We start from the raw sequence: 9,101 nt of genomic DNA, 5'->3' as shown, positions 1-9,101 counted from the left end.
TAACAGGGAAAAATCGAAAGAAGAATCAAATTTGATTGCATCCTACTTTTCAGTAAAGACTTCCATTCGTCCATGGATCCCATTAACAGCATCATCTTTCAATATACATCTATTAGAATAGGTTGAGCATTCAACTACAAAACAGTGGTGTCCTCATCTGACCTGACTGAGCTTGATGGAAGCAGCAGAGAAAATCATTGTCTGCCTGATGCCACCACTGGAAGACGTGACAACGACACGCTACTTTGAAAGAGTCGGTTACATCATCTGAGACCCTGATGGACCGGCTGCACTCTGACAGGTGATGCAAATCAATGAAAACACAAAATTTATATCCGATGGCTGTTTAAGCTCTTAATAGAAAGTGTTAATGCTGCCAAAATCTATTTTTGTCAGATTTTTTATTTGATCTATTTTGCACTTGACTCATGTGCTTGCACCTCATCCGACAGATTTGTATTATTAAGCTTCATCCTAAGTCATGTTTTGTTTTGTCTTTTTGTAAATGTGGTATATGCATTGTCCTGTTTTTTTAATGCCTATTTTTAACAACTAGAGCGTCTCCCTCAATGTCAATGTTTGGACAGCTCACAGTATCAGTAAAGGCATTTGATTTGATAAGCACTGAGCGTACAGTCAGTGAATGTAGTGATAATTCACTTGTGCAACCCGGTATGGCACAATAACTAACATTGTTTGATTTCTGTAATCACTTTGAATTCAGTTGGATAAATAATGCATTTTTATAAAAACAAAATATATTAGAATTTAACTATTCCCTTTATATTATTGGATTGGTAGATGCTGTTTAACTTTTAAGGTTTCCTGAAGTTTGCACCAGTGGTGGTATTTACTTTTGTAAAAAAAAAAGACACTCGTTCGCTGTGGGATGTCTCAGACTTGAAGCTCGTCTTGTTATTTGGATTGCAGCCCAAGAACAGCAACTTTCTCTTATTATTTTATCTCCAACAAACAGATTTTTCCAATAGTGTTACACACTATTAGTGTGTCCGCTGACGTCTACACTCATTCATTACCAAGAAATTTCTATAAACAAAGTGGAACTTTTTTTCTTTTCTTATTTTTTTGGGGTGGGGGGACTTGGGGTTATGCTACGTTATGGGGGTTTATGTCTCAAATCCTCCCTGCTTCCTTTGCTGCCAGTACATTTCCAGTGTTAGGAGCTCCAGTAAAATTCTTTATTTGTTGACCAATTTGCTAAGATTTTGGAGAACAGATGTGTCATCTTTATTTGAAAAGCATTGAGTTCTGTTTTTTTCTGCAGTTTAACAATATTTGATGAAAGCAGTATTTTTTTAGAGGCATTTGTTGAACTTTTTTTTTCCTGTTTTTATTTCCTAACAACGGACAAAGAACAGTAAACAGAGCATTTGCTCGACAGCTGCCGTGACGTAGACACCGCGACATAACTCTCATAACTTCCAGAACAATGCTGTGTGCCTGTGTGCTGGACTGAAAGCATGTGGGATTATTGTGGCGGCATTTTTACCAGCTGAGAGTTAAAAAGGTAGAAAGCAGTCAAAACAAGAATGCAATTTAACTTGCTGTTTAGCTATTTGGTCAAATTCGTTTTCTTTTGCAATTGTTTTCCCTAAACTTTTGAGAAAATACATTTCTTAACTTCACTAAATTAAAAAAATCTTCTGCACTACATCTGATTGAAGTCTAGATGGGTTGTTGTTCACACATGTCCTCATGTGTATGTTTCATATTGAGTAAAGGGTTTTTGATGTAATTTTTCTCTCTCTTTTTGATATGTGTTGAAGAAGTTATTGAAAACAGTGCTTTGTTATGTACATACGTGTGTGTGAGCACAGTTCTGCATGATAGATACAATCTTTTGTCTTTTAAAACAGTGCTTTGATGAGGATTTACATTTATGTATGTAATAAAACTGTGTCAGAAATGTTCCTGTGGCTTGAGTTTGTTTTTGCCTGCTGGTTATCGTGGCACACCCAGTGACAAAAGAAATTCTAACTGTCATTCCATTTTGAAAAAAACCCACCAGGTGAAGACAATCACACACTCAGTCACAGGTGAAACACATCAGAGCAGGGACCGGCAATCAGTTAGAATCTCAAAACAACACAAGAATAAAATATATATCCTGACTGTTTTACAAAGAGCCAATGAAGTTTGCTGAATCATTTTTTTTAAACAATCCCAATCCAGTTTGTTTGTTGAATCAGAAGTCAGACCTGTTTTTTTTTTTTAAACTGTTAACACTTGACTCATTAAATGCACATCGAGGTTCAGATAGCAGTGTTTGATTCCACTGCCACTAAACAGCTGTGACAGAATAATTACACAAGAGCGCCTGTAAATGCAACCAGACTTGACAAGTGTGAACACTCCACGAGAGACACATGCAGCAGACTTCACGCACCAAAATCCATCATCATCTGCAGGAATTCTATGTGTATGGAAGCTCTGAATCTGTCATATAAAACGTCCCCGCTCCTGTTTAGCTCCTGTTTAGCAGTGTTAGAAATTCACACACACTACTGTGACACTATTCGTGGCAGTAACACGTTAGAAAGCAATTAAAATCATGAAATTAGTAACACAGTCACAGTTACTGGAGTTTCAGTGAGCTCATTACTTGTGAGTGTCAAAGTAGGTGTCAACAGTTGGAGAGCTGCAGAGCTGCTGTCTCTTTCTGTTCCGATCTTAAAAAAAAACAAAAAGAAAAAAAAACCTCTTCGCTTTAGCATTATGCTTTAAATCAATTCAATTCAACTATAGTCATAAAACACCAAATACAACGCAGTAATTTCCACATGAGGAAGCAGATTTATTGCAACTGTGGAAAGGGAAAACTCCCTTTTAGCAGGAAGAAACCTTTACAGAAACCAGACTCAGACTCTAAATAAATGTTTATATAATCTAGTAGCTGTTTGGATGCTGTTAGACTCTTCCACATGGAGAATAAAATGAAACACAAAAAAACCCAAAACAAAACAATGGCAAATGTACTCAAAAACAGTGAAGAAAACATAAAAAATGCACATCAAAGTCCAAACACATACATTAGCAATTATTGACATTTGAGCAAAAAAAATAACGGCAAAATTGGGTCCAAAATCTTTAAGGGAAAACATGTTTTGCCCAAAAGACCAAAAGGCTCAGTGAGCACTTTCAGATTTTTTTCACTCTGGACATCCTAAAACAAAAATGTATGTGAATACAGATAAACCTGTTTCTGTGTCAAAAGGGATTTGATCTCAGCTTGTTTGTTGCAGCTTCTACTAATTAGTACTTAAATGTTTCTTTCAAGAGTTGCTGACAACCAGAGAGTGGAGCATCTTCCTCTAATTAACTAATGTTAAACTTCGTTAGTGAATTAACCATTAGATGGTAGATTAAGTTCACTTCCATGTTGCTTTTCCACTCATTAACAGCTCGAAAGCACTTTGCAGTGTTTGTCACATTCACTCATTCACACACACACACACACACACACACACACACACACACACACACACACACACACACACACACACACACACACACACACACCAATGAGAGCAGCTGCTATGCAAAGTTTGGTGTGTCCACAGGGAGCAGCAGTTTGAGGTTCAGCTCAAGGACACTTCGACATTGAACCCACAACCTTGCAGTTGACAGGCGACCTGCTCAATGGACCTCAAGCTCCTCTATCAGCAGAGTCACAGCTGCATCAGAACAACTTACGTTCAGATAACGTGTCACGGCACGGCGTCAATGTTCATCCAGTTCTGGGTCGTAGAGCACGGGAGCTTATTTCTGTTTAGACGCTGTGCGGGAATGTTAGAAACCCAGGAAAAAAACAAAACATAAACGCAATGTGCAATGTACTTTGTCAGCAACTTCCCTTGATCTACGTGTGAAATTGTTGCTGACATTTACACATACGAGAGAGATCGCGGTTGCATTGCCCGTTTGCTATGATAATACACAAATCTGTGTTTGATTCCTTGTATCCTGACTGTGTTTTGTGTGTCTCTCAAGTCCATCTTGCGAGATATCAAAACAAATGGCAGCTTGGTTTATTTCTCAGCTTTATTGCTCTCCATCGAGCACAGAAACCTTCTCCGTATGAGGCCAGATTGCAAAACACGACGCTCAGCGCTGCAGTAATACAACTCCATTCACATTCAGAAGTGAGAAAGTAATGCAAACGTAATGTAACAGTATCTTTCCCTAGTAGCTTAAAACTTCTTTTTTTTTAATTTGGAGTAACCAATAAATCAATTTCACTATTTAAAAACCAGTATTATTTATCATTTATTATGCAGTGCTGTATAAAGATCGCCTGTCAAGTTGCACAACTCCCAAAAAAATATGGCAATTTTATAGATAACAATGTTACACATCCTGAAAATATCTTTTGTACCTTTTGTATATTAGCCTATTGTGTGTGTTTTTGGGAACATTTTCTTTAAGTGTCTCTACAAAAAAACAAAAGCCAAAGTTTTAAAAGTCTTCATTGAAATCAAGTTACATTAAAGTGGACTGACTGACTGGTGAGATTCTATGTTCTATTATAATTATTCCATTATTCTGCTTCTCGGCACTGATTGAGTGTCCAACTGATTGACTGGTTGATGAAGTGGCTGCCACACACACACACACACACACACACACACACACACACACACACACACACACACACACACACACACACACACACACACACACACACACACACACACACACACACACACACACACACACACACACACAGAGACTTTCCCTCCATTGTCTGCATGCCAAGCTGATGTGTAACGCCGGCTCTCAGCCTTCTATCACTGTAAATTTAGCAACAGAAGCTTCTCAGCTGCTCCTTTCCAAAACCTGAGCCCTCCTCTTCCATCCACAGTATTTCACCCATCTCCTTCTCCAGGGTCATGGGCTGCAGCGGCCCAACCCCTCCCCACCTTTTTCACGCATAAACATATATACCTCACACACAAACACACACACACACACACACACACACACACACACACACACACACCTCACTCTCATCCCACAGCCAATAAGGGCCGGATGAGCTCAAGTATCACTATAACACAAGGACTTATTCTCTGAGTGGAGCCTGTAGTTTCTTACAGAGCTTCACCTTCATCACTGAAGGATCTTCTCTTCATCTCTGAGGTGAGACGCACTTTCATCCCCGAAACCCCTCAATTCAACAAACTCATTTCTGAACATTTGTTTCCTATTTCAGCAAAAAAAAGAAAAAAAAGAAGCAATTTGTGGATGTTCTTGTTGTTATTTTTAAGTTTAGCTTAGGTGATTTGTGTATGTGTTTGTATCAGGTGAAAAAAGATCCTCCAGTGTACAGAACACATCCTCCAGCACTGCAGGCTGTAACTTCAGGAGGAACTTTTGAACGAGGTGTAGACGTGTTCAGCAGCATGTCAGACACATGTAGTTTATGTTTGAGACGGTTTACAGTTTCCATCCAAAAGAAAAGCAACTTTAAGTTGCGTTTCTCAGTACTTCTCTCGACGCTTGTCACATTTTTTTAAACAATGAAATGGGAGACGGGAGAATTTAATGAAGCAAGGATGTTAAATATGATTAAATGAAGCCAAATTAGATGTTTTTATGAGCCACTGGCAGAGATCTTAGAATGCCATAAAGAAATATTACTTCCTGTTTATTTTATTATCCCTTATCAGCTGTTTTAATGTCTACACGTCACTTTTGAATTTATGTGCAGGTGCAGGTTACAATTATATTTACTTTCAGAGAGCATGGCTGGCATAGAGGACCGTGGGTGTTAAATAAAACCTTCTGAAATGCCTCTAAGCCTGTCGGTGCTGTGCTGTGGCTTGGAGAGGCTCACAGGTGAACAGCTGACAAAGTGTAGAGCTCATCCACATAATCGAATCAAAACCACAAAAGCTTTAATTCATTTATTTCTAATTTGCTGGGTATGTTTTGACACCCTTTAGGTTGAAAATGGACAAACATTTGGTTTGATTCCTGGCTATATATTTACATTTCTTATTCGTATTCTTATTCCACCTCAAACAGAACATGCCTCAATATTTACACATTTGATACTTGATTGTTGATGGGTTTAGCATCATGCTTCAGGCTCTACATGAATCGATGTTGAACTCTCAGATTTCTGAATCATGTCATTACTCTCAATCTCCATAACTCTGTTTGTTCCTAAAATTTTAATGACGGTGTGCTCCCTGTAACTGTAACTCATATGCTCATACAGATATTTTGGTTGCTCTTGAAAACAAGGCCAACTTCGCGGAGATTTGAGGTTTTAAGATAGTGAGATATATTTCCATCCTTCATCTGGCCAACTTTCTCCCGGGGTCGTGACTTGTGGATATAATCATCTCCTATTGGCCTTTCAATCTAAATCTGTTCTGGATTGGCCGGCGATGTGTTTTTCCTTGGCGGTTTCACCGGCTCCGTCGGCCTTTGGGTTTCAACACCTGAGTTTTAGTTTCAGAAAGACTCAGAGAACACTTCTCAGCATCCCGTGCTGTCATGATGAAGAAATGAAGTGGGCCTCCACTAAATATACTGGGTGCTGAAGTGCCGGCATGTACTGAGTGAAGGCTGGACACACAGAGGTGAGGCCGCTGTCAGCTGCGACTGATGCTGATTGGCCTTTGGGCCGCTCCGGATCCTCCCGCCGGGCCGAGCTGGAGGATTAAAGCTGCTATTTGGACACCGTTCCTCAGCTGATGGGGAGAAATCTGATCCACAACTAATCCTCCCAGTCCTCTGCAGCTGTGCTCAGCTCTAAGTGCGAAGGAGTCATCCAAAGACACTTTATATATATCAAATATTGCGTAGTTGAATATAGAATAAACAGCAATTTGACATCCATCAGGGGAGTCCCAGGGGAGTCCATTATAATCTTGTTGCCGCTTCACCTCACATCAGAGCCTCTCACAACATCTTCACACTGAGGTTTGCTTGAGGGTTGTTTTCATGCAAGTTTGGGTGAAACTGAAAGCTGGAGTTGTATTCAGTAAAAGCAGTCTTAGTTTGGATTTATTTCTCCAACAGTGAAACGCATGACTGAAATCGAATAATACACTTATTTGGCTATGGTACCTTCAAATTACTTAATCAAGGTTGGTATTTTGTAATTTATCTACTTCTGGTATCAAGCTAAGAGTTTTCTGTGATTTCTAAGATTAATCAAGACTTCTTTCACCACTCTGGTGAGGCGATTTTCATAAAAAAAATTTCACTGGGTGGGATAAAATGAACGACTTTCAAATTAAAAATGTTTTTTCTGACAACTTTAATTGTTTGATTTCGAGATTCATCCATTTTTGTTATGGATACATGGATAAGTAAACCTGAATCAAAAACTTCACACAAAACTGATCGCAGTTTTGCAGCCAGTTTTAATTGTGATGATTCAAGATGCATATAAATCTTTTACAGAACTGTCTTTAAACTACAAAGCAATGGACACCATCCACAGTTAACAATATTGATAATATTGGGAGTTGGTTGTGGCAAAAATTACAATCTGTTCAGTTCTGTGCATTCTTTCCACACTTCTTTTGTTCAAAGATACAATATGTAATTTATTTATTTGAAGCTATTGAAAATTAGCCCACAATACCAATCAACTGCCACAAAGTCAACCGGTTGAAGATGTATAACATTAAGAAGCTAAGGAGCTAGCCACAAACTTCTTTTTTTTTGTCATATTGGGAAACACTTGTTGTCCTGATGAGTTGTGTGATACTACATATTGTCTTAGAATAGTCAAAGTCAAGACCCCAAAAGAAAGAAGCAATGAATATCTTTTAGGCTAAACGGGCCTCACATGACACCAGCGTCGATGATGTCTAATGTGCTGAAGTTTTTCTGTCGGATTCCCACACGTCAAGACCAACCCGTGAAGAGGGTGACACCCCCAGAACAGCTGAGCAAACACAACTGGACAAGGTGCCAAAACGCTCTGGTGGGGTCGCGTGTGTGATCTACCGCCACAGCTCTGTCATCTTATCATCAACAGCTCATATTCAAGATATACTTTTCAGAATTAGGAGAAATAAGAATGTTTTTATTTAAATCTTTAAACTGTGTCTCGTCTCGTCTTATTTCATGGCAGTGGTCCGTTAACTGAGTATTAGCCTTCATTGCTTGACCAGTCATGTGGAGAGTTTTCAGTTTCATATAGTTCATATTTTTTAAGGCTGCTTTTTCACCACAATATTGAAACTTAAATCAATCAAGAACAAAAAAAAACAAAACCTCTCAGAAAACAGATCAATATCACAGGATGAATATGTGTGAGAGAAAACCTTAAAAGTTACAATTTTGTAAAGGGACACTTTTTTATTTGCTTAACTGGCAAATCATGAAGGCTATACTAATGGATATTTTCACTTAAGCCCTCTTGTGATGAACATTTTGAGAAGTAAATCTGGTATCAAACTCTTCGCCCAGATATGCAGTAACAGTCAGGACAGCAGGGTCATAATTTTAAAAATAATGTACCGTAATGTAAAACCAAACAGTAAATTTCACCATCTTTTACATTGAACTGTGGTGAAATCATCAAAGTGTATCTCTATATATCTATACATGCTGATTTCTGTAAGACTCTGCGAGTGAAGTTTGATACTCGGTCCTGTGTCCAAACATTTTTACCATCACAGGTGTTTATCGGAGTCACATACTCATAGTTTCATGACAACGAGGAGTGAGCGGTAACAAGAGATCTTTGGTATTCCTGCAGCAGGACACTCGTCTCTGTGGGGATTAAACCAGTAACCTTCTCATATCTGCGCCACTCCCATCCACTCACCAGACTCTTTGTTCCTTCCTCAGGTGAGAAGTCTGCTGTCAACATGTCTGACACTGAAGACATGTAAGTGAATCGCACTGCTGGACTTTACTTTGAAATTCTATTTAACTTTTCTTTTTTTTTAAACTGTTTCTTTGGATTGATATTAAATGTCTTTATCTTTCCTATTTCAGAGATCAGGTGGAGGGTAAGTCATAAAAAAACTTTGTTCTGTTTCTACTACATACAAGTAATGTAAAACAACATCAGTATTGGCAAAAGTGATCATTGTTGTAATTTTCTT

General features: G+C 38.6%; 1 long non-coding RNA gene across 1 annotated transcript; it reads left to right on the top strand.

The window, feature by feature from the left end:
- The first annotated feature begins 4,987 nt into the window (after positions 1–4,987).
- On the top strand, positions 4,988–9,005 carry LOC308129302. The gene is made up of 3 exons (XR_013936600.1): positions 4,988–5,160; positions 8,842–8,881; positions 8,992–9,005. It is a non-coding gene; the product is annotated as an uncharacterized lncRNA (long non-coding RNA).
- Positions 9,006–9,101: the final 96 nt, after the last annotated feature.

The sequence above is a fragment of the Blennius ocellaris genome, assembly GCF_963422515.1.
Source record: "Blennius ocellaris genome assembly, chromosome: 1".
NCBI classification, from domain to species: domain Eukaryota; kingdom Metazoa; phylum Chordata; class Actinopteri; order Blenniiformes; family Blenniidae; genus Blennius; species Blennius ocellaris.
Note: the sequence above shows the minus strand (reverse complement) of the source record. Positions and strands in the feature narration are given on the sequence as shown.